This window comes from Rhamphochromis sp. 'chilingali' (assembly GCF_963969265.1).
Source record: "Rhamphochromis sp. 'chilingali' genome assembly, chromosome: 2".
NCBI lineage: Eukaryota > Metazoa > Chordata > Actinopteri > Cichliformes > Cichlidae > Rhamphochromis > Rhamphochromis sp. 'chilingali'.
Window position 1 is genome coordinate 28,703,212 of NC_137930.1, and position 16,126 is coordinate 28,719,337.

Sequence of the window (16,126 nt, forward strand, 5' to 3'; positions counted from 1 at the left end):
CATCTATTTGACCCATGTTCCGTCTACAAAGTCTCAGCTGTGGTTTCACACTAATGAATCACAAGTTCACAAAAATACATTGAACAATGTAAAAGCACACACTAAATAATCTAACTGCAGTACATGCACTCCTAAATGCATCCCTGCAACACCAACCAGCCACCACAACTGCAAATAACAACTTTTGACTCTGCTGGTAAATTACGACTGTGGGATGCCACTGTGTAGTTCACACTGAGATAAGAATTAGCATTAAGGTAGGGAAATCCAGGCAAAGCTCTATTATTAGTATTGAGGCATGAGGTAACTTCTAAACAAGAGAGGTGGCAGGAAACACCCATAAGCATTTCTGGCCGTTTCCTCTCGCTGCTCCTCCCTTTCCCTCTTTCACTTCTCTTTTTGCCTCATCACTCACCCTGCAATCTATTTTTCTCAGTGTCCACCTTTGCCCTTGCCCTTCTTGCTTTGGGGAAAAAAACCCACCCAAAGCAAGCAGGTTTAACAATGAGAAAGTATCAGGACAAAAGGTCAATCTGGATTATTAGAGATAACACAAACACAGTCACACTGACCCAAAATAAACGTCTATATTAGAGGTTACGTGATTTTGCTGGTGATATGATTGTTATTTTTAGGCTGCAATTTATTATTGACAGCTTAAGGTTTATCCTCTCGGTGTACGTCTCTGGATACTGTGGCTCTCGCTAAATTTTTAAAGGATAAAATACGGTTTCAAAGCAAATGAATTCATTTTCAAAATATAAAATTCAATTTCAATTCAGTGATGATCATTTTCAAACCAATAAATTGAATTTCAAATTAGGCTAATTCATATTCAGTTTGTAAAAGCATTTATTCAAGTTACAATTCAGATTCAATCCGAGCAATTTAACTTATTCAAATTCAGTTTCTGATGGCACAGATTTCTGCCCATACTAGCGTTTCACCTTTATTTGACTTGGAAAAATAATTTGTCGCTCTATTTTAAAAAAAAAAAGTCCCTTGTAAAGATGCAACATTAATTCACTTACTATTAGAATAAAACAGGAATAACCTCAGGTTTCCTTTCAGCACTCTAGCCAGGCTGAGAAAGAGTCCGAGCTTTGTTGAACTTAATTAGTAATGACTTCATGAATTTCTTCACAATTAAAATTTTCACCATTAGAGAAGAAAATTTTTCACAGCAGTCCCACAGATGTATCATTATGTACAGCACCTATAAAACTGCTCTTATTTATTTTAAACTTTAACTCTCCAATTGATCTTTCAAAGTTAGCTTCAGTAAATACTTCCTCAAAACCATCAACCGTATTCACTTTATTATCTTTATCTTTATTCGCGGGTTATGTACCACAGGCCTTTAATGGGGCAGTAATTAAACCATTACTTAAAAAGCCTCTAGTTGACCCAGCTGTCTTAGCTAATTATAGGATAATCTTCAGTGTTCCTTTTCTTTCAAAAATTCTTGAAAGAGTAGTTGTAAGCAGCTAACTGATCACCTGTAGATGAATGGTTGATTTTAAGAATTTCAGGTTTCAGAGATCATCACAGTACACAAGCAACATTAGTGAAGGACTCGATACTGTAGACCACAATACTTTATTACAGAGATTCGGTATTAAAGATACTGCGCTACAGTGGTTTGAGTCATATTCTCACAGTACACAATAATTCAGACTCCATAATTAATAGGGGTGGGGGAAAAAATCGATACTGTGTAGTATGGTGATATTTTGTTTGCTAATAATGTATCGATACAGGGACAGCAGAAATCGATATTTTGTTACAAACCATTTTTTGTGGACTGGAACATGCTCTGACTTTAGAGCATGTTGATCAGCTCCTTTTTCTGAGCAAGAATCCTGACATTTCTTCACTGTCCAAATTTGTTTAACTTGTTTTTTGGCAGCAATAAACATGACAGTTTACTTATTTTAATTTAAGACATGTTTTATTTTAATTAAGTTCAAAACTTTTTTTATTTAATGTAAAATTATATTTTGTTTTAATTTACTTTCAAATTCTTCAGTTGCTGAAGGGGCTGCATAGTTTTCATAAATTGCATAGTTCAGAATAGCTATAATTGTACCAGATGGTTGCATTCAGTTAAGTTGGACTAGACTGTAATACAAACAGTTGAGTTTGTCAACAATAAAACTGACTGAAATGAGAGAAAGACTGAGTGTGAGACTTTGATATTAGATAAAATGAATATTGATAAAGTTTACCTTTATGTACAGAATTTGAATATCGCAAAATATTTTTAAAAATTGCAATAATATCGTATCGTGCATTAAGTATTGTGATAATATCGTATCGTGAGTTGTATGGTGATTCCCACCTCTAATAATTAACAACAATAGGTTAATTGTATAGGTTAATTATGGAGTTCCACAGGTCTCTGTGCTGGGACCAATACTTTTTAAGAGCTTCTCTTAGGCAGTATCATTCGAAGGAACATTTTCACAGCTATGCAGATGATGTCAGGCATGTGTAAAGGCATGTGTGGCGGAGTGTAGTCGGCAGTGCCACGGCAGGGAAGGCGGACACACCTGCACGGCATCACAATCCTGCCTCACCAGCTTAAAATTGGTGTAGGGTCCTGTGTTTGGTTGTTAGTGTGTTCAGCTGCAAGCTGGAAAGCTGCAGCAGTGTGTGTGTGTGACTGTGGACAGCAATCGAGAGTCAATAAAGAATGCTGGAAAGCATGTATGTCTCGTCGGGTCTGCCGTGGTTTGTCACAGTAGTGCCGAAACCCAGGATGGGAGGCATGACGGACCCACAACCAGGCCAGCAAGTGGATGAGCTGGCCCGAATGGTGGCCGAAATGGTGGGCACACAGTGGGAACAGGTGGTGGCATCACGCCGCCTGCAGGAAGAATCTGGCCGCTCGGGCCTGGTCCTGGCCGGCACCGCCGCCACTGCCACCAGCGTTCCCCAACGGTGTTAGTGTGGTCCTGGTTTGGTTGTTGTCAGTGTGTTCAGCTGCGAGCTGGAAAGCTGCAGCTGTGTGTGCGTGTGACTGTGAACAGCAACCGAGAGTCGATAAAAAATGCTGAAAAGCGTATGGATGCGTCGCCGGGTCTGCCGTGGTTTGTTACAGAATCTCTTACAGTTTTTTACAGCCGCTAGGACACATTTCACAATACTTAGGTCACTTTTGCAAAACTCTTCACACAATTCTCCTAACTGACCTTCAGCTTGGCAAAGCAGTTCATTTCACATTCAAAATGCACTACAACTACCAAAAGACTTTATTCAGGTCTCAAATAAACTCATTCTTCCAGAACACTAGCAAAGGTTGACAGCCGACAAACACACTTTGTCACCCACAAAACAATGACCTAAAAAACACTAACAACATGTAGCATTACACAGCGTTTTCTTGTGTAAAACAAGGACACATCTCTCTTTATAATTTCAATATATGTTACTGGAATGAATCAGACATCATGCAGAATTCATTAATATTTGTTTATGTATTTTTAGTTTTTTGCACTAAGTAATCCCAAAATACAAGAATTTGTATACACACCATCCACTGATACACATACAATAGTAATGCTAATCTACTCGGTCTTCTCCATTTGGCCACAGGTTCTCATCCACATCACATCTTATGTCATCTAGGGCAATACACCTAGGAAATAATCTTCTGGCATGCCAGAATTGAAGGAGTTGAAAAATTGAAGGAGTAACACCTGTGTAGATGTTCATCTACAATGAGAATCAGCTGTGGCTGGTTAAACTGCATTTTTAGATTTAAAATATGTTTCAATAAAATATTGCTGTTGAATTTTGCTGTCTTTTTAAGTTTTGCATTGTGTTATTGTTTTGGCCATAAGTTTAACAGTTTTGAAAACAGTATGTAAGTATATGCAAAATGTCCTGTATGTACAAAGATTTTTGGCAGTTGTTGTGTCTGAGTGAGAAAATAATTCATGAAATTTGAGAGATGTAGTCATTGAATGCATTTTGTGCCAAAACAATGATAACTGATCCTCAGTTTGGCCCACATAGACTTCTGTTGTGCTCACTGTGTGAGGAGTTTTGCAAAAGGACCTAAGTATTGAGAAATGTGTCCTAGCGTCTGTAAAAAACTGTAAGGACAAATGCCTAGATGACCTCTAATATTCTGCCTCAAAACTCGTACAAAACTGAGGTTATTGTACTCGGTCCTAAAAGTCTTAGAAACACAGCATCTCAACAGATGCTTACATTGGATGACATTGCCATTGGCCTCCAGTAACACTTAGAGGAATCTTGGAATCATGACCAGGATGTGCCTTTCAATGTGAGTATTACATGGATTTGTAGCACTGCTCACATTTGTGCAATATCACTAATTCTAGAAACATCCTGTCTCAAAGTGATGCTGAAATACTAACTGATACATTTATCACTTCTAGGCTGAACTATTGTAATGCATTATTTTCAGGTTGCAAAAATGCTACAACGACAGTACAAACAGGACAAGAAAGAGAACATGTTTCTACCATATTATCTTCTTTTTACCCGTTTAATCCAGAACTGAAATTAGAATCTTTCTTCTCCCTTACAAGGTCTTGAGTAATCAGACCCCGTGTCCTTAAAGACCTCATAGTATCATATTGTCCCAACAGAGCTCTTGGATCTCAGGATCTTACTTGTGGTTGCTAGAGTTTCTAAAGGCAGAATGGAAGGCAGAACTACCAGTTTGGATTTGGGAGACAGACACTATCTCTACTTTCAAGAGTAGGCTCAAACCTTTCCTTTTTGATAAGCTTATAATTAGGACTGCATCAGGTGACTCTGAACTATCCCTTAGTTATGCTGCAATATGCTTAGACAGCGGTGGGTTTCCCCTGGTGGACTAAGTGTTTATTCTTCATTAAAGTCTTTTTCACTCTCGATATAATTATACAGCACTAGTGCATTTATTCATTCATATAGTAAATAATTTTAAACTGGTTCTCTCGCATGTGTATTTTGCCCCGTTTCCCTCTACTTGCCTTTGTTTCTCCTAACCCCCACCTGGTCGGGGCAGACTGCCCTTGTGAGAGTTTGGTTCTGCCACAGGATCCTTCCTGTTAAAAGAGAGATTTTTCTTCCCACTGTTGCCAAGTCTTTGCTCATAAAGAGCCATCTGATTGAGATTTTTTTATGTTATAGGTCTTTACCCTACAATTTAAAAGCACCTTGAGGGCACACCTGTTGTGAATTGGCACTATATAAATTAAAGTGCTCTCTTTATCATTTCAAACCACTCTGAGGAAATTAAAATCTGATTACTCCTCTAAATATTCTGGGTTTTTTTTTTTTGTTTCTTATGCTTTTTTCTTTTTAAATTTGTGTTGCAAAACAAGGTACAATTATCAAGTGAGGCTAGAACTAGTGTGCCAACTTCCCTGTTGGCAACATCTATTTGGAAAGGCACAAACACAACAACCCGCTGATCTGAGCAGAGTCGGGTAAAACAAGTAATGTGCGACCTGTTGTGGCAATAAAGCAAGATCATGTTTAAACTGAATTGTCATATTTTCCTAGTAAAGAATTATAAATAACCACATATAAATAGATTTATTTAACATTTGTTATGTTTCATGTGTATGAAAAGCAAAAAAAAAAAAAAAATCAGCATGGCCAACTTCTTGGCAACCAGTTGGTAGCTGCAACTACTTGCAATCAGTTGCCAAATATGACAAAGTTAAACACAATCACCAGGCAACCTTTGACCTTTCCTGGTTGCAAGAAGGTTGTCTTATTTCGACTCTAGTCTGAATGAGCTATAACACAATCATAACACAAAGACCATTCAGCTGACAGCCAATTATGCTAACCTTTACTGGATAAATATCATAATTAATGCCAAGGAGTTAGAAACTATGTTTCACCCACTTTGTAATGAGGGACTGTGCACACAAATTACACACACACACCTCTATTTACCTTCTCCACCTGTTTCACTTTCTAATCAAAAAAGGTGCTCCCATGCATACCTGTTATAATCTATTCTGTCTTTTCTGAATATTAATGACCAACAAAAATATGCAGTGCTACTTTAACATCCCACACTAGCATAAACACTATAAAGCAAATGGACGAACACACCACAACTTGCTTAGACCCTACCTTACAGGTTAGTTGTGCAACAATAATTTGATACACTGTGTACAATGTAGGTACAAAGTAACACAAATATATCGTTAAAACTAGTATATACTGAGAATATTTAATGATAACTCTCATTCTGCATGGGCGTTGTTACTTATGTTGCAACAGACAACACGGTTGCATGCGTGTCTATGGACTGTGCTTCTTTGGCAGCTTATTTACTCTGCTGATAGCTTTGCTGAGCAGATCATTTTAAAACATTGTCATTGCTGTTATTTCATACATAGTTTGGTGATTTTCTAATCCCAGTATACTTTATAGACACCTCAATAAGACTAATTAACTGTAACTACTAACTGTAGCTATTAATAAGCCAAATCTATACTGGTTTCTGCGATATGACGGTTTACTCTCATTTTGTGCTCTTGGATGTTTGGTCTGGCAACTGTCTTGTTCCATATGAAATAATATTAATTGAAGAGAATATCTGACAAAGTAAAGCAAATACCAGTCCAAAAGAAAACTAAGCATCAGACTCAGTAGCATTCAGACACGGTCCTTTGCATCAATCCCCAGTCTCTTTCATCCCTGCAGGCTTTCAGTCTTGAGGATACTTTGCAGATGTTTACACTACTCTTGGCTCTTGGTGTGTGTGTGTGTGTGTGTGTGTGAGAGTGAGAGAGAGAGAGAGAGAGAGAAAGAGCAAAAGTGCCTAGCATAATTCGAAAGTAGTGCATATTAAAGCAAACAGGTAAAATAATATTAAATTACAGTGGCATGAAGAAGTACTTGCCCCTTTCTTGCTTTCTTAGTGTTTTGTTGCATTTAAATGTTTCAGATCTAACAAAATACAGTTTTTAAATGAACCTATGTTTGAATAAATAAATAAACAAAATACATTTTATTTTAACCATTCAGAGGTGGCCTTGCTCGTATGTTCAGAATTACTGTAAAGCTGTATAATCCTAAAGCACTTGAGCTTCAGGGGATAAACTGATGGCCAGACATTCTCCTTCAGGATTTTCTGGTAAAGAGCAGCATTCATGGATCCATTAATTATGCCAAGTCACCCAGGCCCTGAAGCAACACAGCAGCCCCAGACCATCACACTTCTACTACCATGTTTGCTGATATGATGTTCTTTTTATGAAATGCTGTGTTAGTTTGTTACAAGTTGCAGTGGGATTCAAATCTTCCAAAAAAGTCCAACTTTTGACTGTCAATCCACAGAAATTTCCCCAAAAGTCTTGGGGATCATTATGGTGAGGCAAAGGTGAGATGAGCCTTTGTGTTGTTTTTTGGACACCTAAGAACGCTCAGATGTCAATGACTGAGAGCATTCTATGAGCCTACCTTACATTGTCAGACAGGTTCTATTTAACTGATCCAGCAGGTCTGGTAGCAACCAGGGCTGAAAGATTTGAGAAAGGGCCAGAAAGGTTTGGGTGGCCGTTTCCTCTTATTAAATTAAATTATATATTTTTTTAAAAATAATTTTTATGGGTTATCTTAGACTAACATTAAACTCTTTTCAATGATCTGAAATATTCAAGTGTTGTAAAAACAGGCAAAACCTAAGAAATCAGGACAGGGACAATTACTTTTTCACATACAGCAACATATTTCATTCGTCCAGATCTTTATTCCTGTTTTAACTGTTTATATTTTTTTTCCAAATTGTTTAACTACTTTTGGAAAGATGGCTAAAATAAACTTTAGGGATAGCTATAGTGCCATCACTCGCTGATTTCTGAAGTCCCATTGTGAAGCGATTTCCCATTGCTCATCTTAGCATTTTGAAACTGGATGTGAGAAGTGAGAGGTGGATTTATGAAACTGCATGCTCACTGGCTAAACACTTGCCCATTACAAGTCATAAGCTGGATATTATAAGTCATATCCTGAAACTTATTTCTGAAACCAAGCCCACAAACTCGTCAGCACAAGCCCGGAGGCAGTTTTCTCACGTCTTTCAGACCCCAAAGCCATGTCCACCTTTTTTATGATGTCTAATAGTCAGGCCTTCTGCCTGCTGGTCCAGAGAGCATGTTGTTTGCTTTTCTTAAGGTAAATACTAAGACTTGCACTTTGATTTGAGAAAGCCAGGCGAAACTTGATTTTATGCACATACAACAGTCAATACTATATACACCCATACATACATAAAATACATTTTTAAAAATACCCACTTGTGCTGGATGTCACATACCCTACAAAACACACAGACAGCTGTATTATGAACACAAATAGGCACTCACTGAGAAACACGTGCATGCACACACACAAACCTAATACTTTGACTAGCAGGAGGCTCCAAAAGACTTATAATGCTTCCCTTGTCACCCCAGTTTCCTTTCTAGCCTCACCAACAGAGCTCTGCCTGCTCCTGCCAAGATACACTGTTCCTTATCAACCTTTTCACTGCCTTGGTACACTTCCAAGAAGATCGACAATCGCTGCCAGTCAGTCAGGATACTGACCATTAAAATTATCTGGGTTCTAAAATGCCTTAAATTGGAGGTCATTTCCAATACCTTGAGTGTTTTTAGCAAATTTAAACTAATTTGTTCAGTCAACTTTAATTTGACTTTTTATGTCTCATCACTATATGATTCTTTGTTTTGAGTAGCAGGTTGAAGAGAAGAGAAGAGAAGAGAAGAGAAGAGAAGAGAAGAGAAGAGAAGAGAAGAGAAGAGAAGAGAAGAGAAGAGAAGAGCCCACACCCTGGATGAATCCAATAACTCAACTGTTCAGCATATTTCATAGGTTCATATGGATATGAAGCAGCAATAGTTCTTCCAAAGCTTGTTTCCCAAAATGTTCTCTGACTTCAACATGAATACTCTGCATGTCTATGAGATGCTACAAATGTGAAAACCAATATAAGTTACATTTACTCTGTCAAGGAGGAAAATAAAGTAAGCTCACGTTTAGCCTTAAAATGCAGCCAGGTTCATTTTGAGTATCTTCTTTCAGGACTACAACCTACATCGTCTACTCATTTATCAACTATAAATCAACACAAAGCGATAACAGTAGTAAAGTGGTGAGGTCTGTGTATCCCTTAAAGTGGCTCACACACTTTAGTTTATTTTAAGTTGAAAACAGGAGGATACCATGTTAACCCATGTGTAAAAATACACACACTAGAAACACATGCCTGCTTCTTCTTTCTTTTTTTTTGCTTCCCACTGCTATCCAGCTGAACGGGCTGTTCTGGGCTGCCAGCTGGGCTGCCAGCTGGGCCCTGTGTGCACCTCACGAGGGAGAGGAAGACACAGCCAGACACAGGCAGAGCATTCAGGCTTGCACCACAGTCCTTTTCAACCCGCCTCACAGCACTGATTTCAGCCAGGCGGAGATAGCAGGGGGGAAAAAGGAGGAAAGAGGAAAAGAGGAAAAGTGACAGAACAGCTCATCTACTACAATGGGAGTGTAACAGTACAAAGCAAAATCAAAGAAACACACACATAAACAGTATTTTATTTGTACTGTGTGAGCATCTAATTATAATCTTCATTCAGATTCACTGCAGGTCAGAGGCCCCTGGTTTAATAAAGTGGTATGAATGCTCTCGAAAGACTCGCGCTCAACAATAAAATGATCTCACGTGACTAAATAAAATACGGCAGGCCTGCCTTTAATTTCACAAACACAGAACTGATTGCAACAAACCTGTTCACTGTAAAATACTGAGCTACAGCCATGGACTGGCTATTCACAGCTACTTACTTAGTGGTGTTGTCTCTGAAAAATAGAGGTATGGCTTTTAAAGTAAAGCTGACACTTAGATGTGTGTTAACATGCATGCAACAATAGTTATGTGTGATGAACATACAGAAAATGGAACTGAAAGTGAATATGAATTCTCACTTTTGCATTTGTCCCTACCTCAGTGATAAATATGTATGTCAAAGTTTCTGTCGTTTAGTGAATTAACAATAAAAATTGAGCAATTTCTTATCAAAGCCAAAGCCCAGATGCAGGAAAACAAAGCAGGGCTGCAAGAAAGAAAAAGGAAGAAATAAAGCGTACAGCATCTATAACTCAAAAGAAGTGTGCAAATGGTCTGTGAGTAAAAATAGAGAGGTAGGTACAACCCTTATAAGATGAGCAGCTGAAATGACATGATCTAACCCTGCTTTTAACATGCAACCAAAGTTTCTGTTTCAGGTGACTTAACATTGAGTGCTATTTTTGGATCACACATCTAAAAATGTGGGTGGGTTTGTGTGTGTATGTATTTAACCTTAAAATAGCTCTTCTATTTACTGAGTATCAAGGAAAAAACACAGAAGACAACTCTCGTGAGCAGTGCATACAATGTTGTCTTGCAAGAGGCGCAGATCTGCATAGTGATCTGAGCTCTCGGCCTGTGGTTGTTGATGAGATGCTATCTCTAGCTACAGAGTATGAGGGCGTGGAAGTGGACTGAACAGTATGTGGATTCTAATTTATTCAGTCGGTCCCTGCTGGGCAGCTAATACTAACCAGCTGTCTGCGGATATCAGGCTAATGTCTTCTCAACACAAACAGTCCAGATGATTGAGTGAGCCCACTTTTAGTTTCTGCTCGGTCTGTGTTCAGTGTTTTTGTGTGCACCTAGGTGATGACACAGATTTTAATGGAGTATCACAAGTGTTTCATCCAACGTGGGTATTCATCTAATGCAACTGAATGATTAAGAATCAAATACAAATCAGCTGCATCCATACAAGGTACAGTACAGCTAGCTAGATATAGCTTTACAACAGTCTGCAGACATTTATTTACCAATAAACTGCTTCCCCCTACCGTTAATAAGAAGCCACATAAACTGAGGACGGAAATACGTCTAATCCACCAAGTCATAACATTTAAAATCCAGAAGGTAATCAGGTCTTTTCTATACATTTTTTTTAATTATTAATTAAATTTGATTAACACTGAACATGAGGATAGCTGTTACTTGGGAAGAAGAGCAGGTAATTCACTAACCACAGAAACACTTGCTCAGTATCTTTGGGGACGATACTGAACCCTTAATTGCCCCTGATGCATCCATCAGTGTGACACAAATGAGCTTAATAACTCCATAAAGCTCCAAAGAAGCAGTACATGCAACAAAATCCAGTTGTGCAAAGTTGAGGCCGATGCAGACTTGTCCAATTCGTTGGTTATTTGGCGGAAACATTATTTCCCCCAAAAGTAAACCGTTATCAAACGCCCGGGAACTTTTGAACTCTAATGTAACTAATGTATGAATTAGAGTCATCTCACCCACAGCACATGCACTGAAACACTAATCCACAACAGTTGGTGCCCTCGCCATTCAGTCTACATCAGTTGTCCAAAAACAGGTGTGTATGAGGGGTGTTACTCGCATCTCAGTCCAAAGCCAGATATGGAAAAAAACATCTGAACAGTAGTGATAGAGGGAGGTGCTAAAATCTATTCAGTTTGACATCTTTACTCTGCTTTATTGTCTTTAGTGGTTGATATTTATTATTATGGTGTAAGGGCCTAATAATAATATAATGTAATATACTTATATTAGCTGAGCTATGTGCATGGTAAATGGTAAATGGCCTGTATTTATATAGCGCTTTACTAGTCCCTAAGGACCCCAAAGCGCTTTACATATCCAGTCATCCACCCATTCACACACACATTCACACACTGGTGATGGCAAGCTACATTGTAGCCACAGCCACCCTGGGGCGCACTGACAGAGGCGAGGCTGCCGGACACTGGCGCCACCGGGCCCTCTGACCACCACCAGTAGGCAACGGGTGAAGCGTCTTGCCCAAGGACACAACGACCGAGACTGTCCAAGCCGGGGCTCGAACCGGCAACCTTCTGATTACAAGGCGAACGCCCAACTCTTGAGCCACGATCGCCCCCTGTGCATGTCATTTATGTGTTTGTATTTGGGGGAGTGGGTTTGGTATTTGTTTATTGGTCACTTTTTTGTGATCGCTGTTTACTTTTTTGATTGTTAAGTGCACTTTACAGTAAGTCGCTTCTTTCTTTGCTGATACAGGAAAGAAAGAATCTCTGTGAGACATTTTCCAGATAACATATCAGAGAAGTGGCACGGCCCAATCTTAGCCTCTCAGCAGCTTTTTAAGTTGTCCCTAAAGCCACAAAAGTATTAATGTTAAACAGATAACATAAGTTTTAATTACCATAAGTGATGAATGAAGTGGTTCCTGATATTATCAACACCACATAAATTAACAATCATAGCAATCTCCATATAGCGGTCTGTTTATCAGACAAATAAAGTACTTTATTGTGCATAAGCATCTGTAGTAAAACCAGCATTATGTATGTTACTGTGTAATGTGGAAGAAAACACATGCATAACATAATGCTTCCATAAAGTATAGCTGTGAATGTGCTGGCTTTCCTCCTCTTCTAATATAGCTGCTGATGGTTAATAGAACAAATATTTACATAAAGTCTAATCTTTTTTTTTGGCTTTGTTTTGTTCTTATCGAGCGCATGCACCGAATGCATTATATGCAACGAGCTTTGCTTCGTAATACTGGAGTTTCAGGAAATACAACAGGAACAATCAGCTGACTGATGGAAACTGTTCAAGCTCACAGACAGATAGACAGACAGTAGTCATCAGCATTAAGTGAGAGGAATATGGCATATAACTTCTGGTCAGTTTGTGTTGACACAACTTGTCTCATTAAAGAACTGACAATGTGCAATGTTAACAGTGTAAAACAGAGCATAGAGGAAGCTGTAACACAGCACACACTCATTCTGATATATTGAAATCAGGGTCAGCGAAGTTAGTTTAAAAGGTTGAAGGGGACTACCCTGGAAAATGAGGCCTTTTGCAAAATGTTATTAATGTATTTAAACAGCTAGTTTTGTTCCAAGGTTGTGTTTTGGTAGTTAATGGGTCCTGCAGGGCAGACTGCCTATGATTTAAAAAATAATAATAATAAAGTTATTCCAGGAAAGAACTTCATAACCTCCCTGGTTATTCCCTTGGCACGTGACTATAACAGTACAGCAAATACCTGCAGGGCATTTTGTAATAGCACTATAAGTTTCCGTCTTCTTGAAACAATGACAGCATGAAAGGCTCGTTAAAAGCACCGACAGCCTAATTCTAATATCTGCTGCTGATCTTATGAAGTTATTGACTTGTATATTAATATCACATATGCCTTCAGTACATGCTTGGCTATTTGACCTTTTATTCATCAGGTCCCCATCGCACTGCATAACATACGGAAGGACCGATCCGATCTGATAATGAGTGCATTGATAAGTATTAATATATGTCCATATTCTGCACTACAGTGACAACTGTAACATCTACACACAATCTGGCATGCTTAGCATTCACATTCATTTCCATGTGGATATAGGCAAAACTGCTACCTGTCAGCCTATTAAACCACACCTGTCCCTGAGCAGGCACTAATCTATTTCTCTCGATTAAAACGTGCGAAGCTCGCTAGCTCCAGTGTTCACTTACTGCTTCAGTTAGCCCTCACCAACCTGCCTAACGTTAGCTAATACAGCTATAGCAGTTATAGCCTCAAAGTCAGACCAAAATGTTTAATCGCACAGTGAACATTTCCCCAGACACTTCCGTCAACACGACACAATCAATGCAAACTCTTAGGTAAATGGGTTGCAAATAACTTTAAGATAAATCCGCTGCCTGGCCCCGCGATGGACAGAGTGTTCATACAGGCCATTACAGTATTATGGCTGGATAGCTAACGCCTGCTAGCCATGCTACTCTGGCACTTCCAACCAACAAACAGGTATATTTCCTCCTGACCAGGGAGACAGTCACGCTTAACCTCGAGTATAAATGCGTGCGCAAGTGCAAAACAGCTTACCTTGGTTCCCACTTTTATTTTTATTCCAACGGCGGCTGGCACAACATTGCACTTCCCAAATAACATCAGCAGACAACAGCATCCAGCCGAGCTGTAAACACAAGCCCAACCAACCCGCTGACAACCACACCGCGCATGCGTCTGTCACTGCTCCTCAGTCTATGCAGAAAGGAGGCGCTGGCTGGTGTGCAGCTTTGACTGATAACACGAGTCTGTTTTGTTTTGTTTTTTAAGTCAGGGCTCATCTTAAATGAGAAGTGTCAAACACACTGGGCCAAGTAGGAGTCTGTTCTCCATTTTTCAAAATAAATGCAGTTGCAAGTGGCGTGAATGTCTGTGCTTGGCTCTGGAGGTTTTTATGGTATAGATGGAGGTTTCCATATCTATTTCATAGATTTTCTTATCTATTTCATATCTATATCATATACAGTTGCTGCTGTCAGGTGAGAAAGTAGGTGTAATCATGAAATATTCAGGGTGTGCAACTACACATAGACTTCCTGTTGCTTTATTCTTGGATTTCAGCAGCTTCAAACACTAATGTTTCATTCTTTCATGACAAGGCAGACTGGGGTTTCACAGAAGTCCCAAGTTCTTACCTTTGAGTGCTCATTCCTTTTCTTAGTGTTGTAAACATATGTGGTGCTGATGCTGACCATATAACTCCTTGGCTTAATAGTACAATAGTTGGTACAGTCATAAAATAATGATATGTTCTCCTCTTGTATTAATTCATGCACTTCTACATAGAAGAACCTTTGTTTCCATAGCTCCAAAAGTTGAGTCTGTTCATCTGGACGTAGCGTTTTCAGTGGGAGAAACGTTTCAACACATCCAAGTGACTTCTTCAGTCTCTTCAGTCTTTGTTTCCATAGTTCACACTCAAGTTAATCAAATGTAAACCCAGAATTTTGCAGTACTTCAGTGTAGATGGTGCCCAGGGGTATGTATAGAAGGGATGAATCGGTTGTACATGGTCCCTCTGAAACATGGTTCTCCTTCTCTAGTTGCCTGCACCCCAAATGCATTGGACTAGAGTACAATCCCACCACTGGATGAGAGCACAGATAGGACCATTAACGCAAGTACTTTACTCAGGTTTTATGTAGTTATACTTCATTTAACTATTTCCATGCACTTTATATTTTGAGTGCAATTATAGATCAAGTTACAGAGCAATATATCTGTAATTAAAATCATCAACAGCTGCAATGTTAAAGATACATACACATAAATATTTCTAAAATAATCGAAAAATATCATACATATGATTCTAACAGTGCCATTTCACGTGAGTACATTTTGTTCAAGAACTTAAATATATTTAAATATACATCCTGTGAACTACTAAGCTATTTAAAAATGATTCTTTTACTTAGGTAAAAAGTCTCTAATACCTTTTTTTCACTTTGCAAAAAACTATCCATTAGAAGTTTCTGTTTAAATTCATATGCAGCTCCAGTTTTCACATAATAAATCTGTAAAAAAGGACTGCGTAGTTTGAAATTGTTTTTTGATCACCAGTTTTATACACTTATTAAATATATCTGGTCCTTGTGTTGCACCTCATTAAAAAAAACCCCAAAACAAAACAGTCTTGATGGCGCCCTTCTGTTTACAACATATCTTGGGTTTAAAAAAAACAACAACTATGTCCCGCTGCAGTCAGTTATGAGAAACACACCTACGGTTCTCATTGTGTCGGTGCCATGCTGGCCCTTCCTGTCCAGCCTGTTGTTTCATAAGGGACGTACGTGGGAACACAAAGCACAATACTCCGTTTAAATATATTGAAAACCAGGTCACCACATCACAGCAGGCTCACACACATACTTAGCCTGTTAGGAAATAAGAGATTTCTAATGAACGCTTCACAATAACACTGACCACCTCATGTTTAAGTCCACACTTTTAACAGCCACTTTGATTTGATTAGTTTAAATGCACTGCAACAATCACGCAGGAAGGAATGTATAGTCCTGCTGCATTTTGAAGCAATGTAGGTGCATCATTGTGATATTCTACTTAAAAAAAGATCCTAGGAAATCACATTGAAAAGAAAAATCATTAACACAGTGGTGTAGCAGTTAGCATTGTCACCTTGGCGCGCAAAGGTCTCAGGTTTGAATCCAGCCTGGTGGCCTTTGTATGTGGATTTTTAATGTTCCCCTCAT

The 16,126-nt window shown here is 38.8% G+C and overlaps 1 protein-coding gene across 2 annotated transcripts in view; it reads right to left on the minus strand.

Annotated features, from left to right (window-relative positions):
- rabgap1 (RAB GTPase activating protein 1) overlaps positions 1–14,095 on the minus strand; it is a 77,288-nt gene extending 63,193 nt beyond the window's left edge. For both annotated transcript variants that reach the window (XM_080876052.1, XM_080876051.1), the window contains exon 1: positions 13,953–14,095. The gene's annotated coding sequence lies outside the window, so the exon portion shown is untranslated. The remainder of the gene's footprint in view (positions 1–13,952) is intronic.
- Between the last annotated feature and the right edge of the window lie 2,031 nt (positions 14,096–16,126).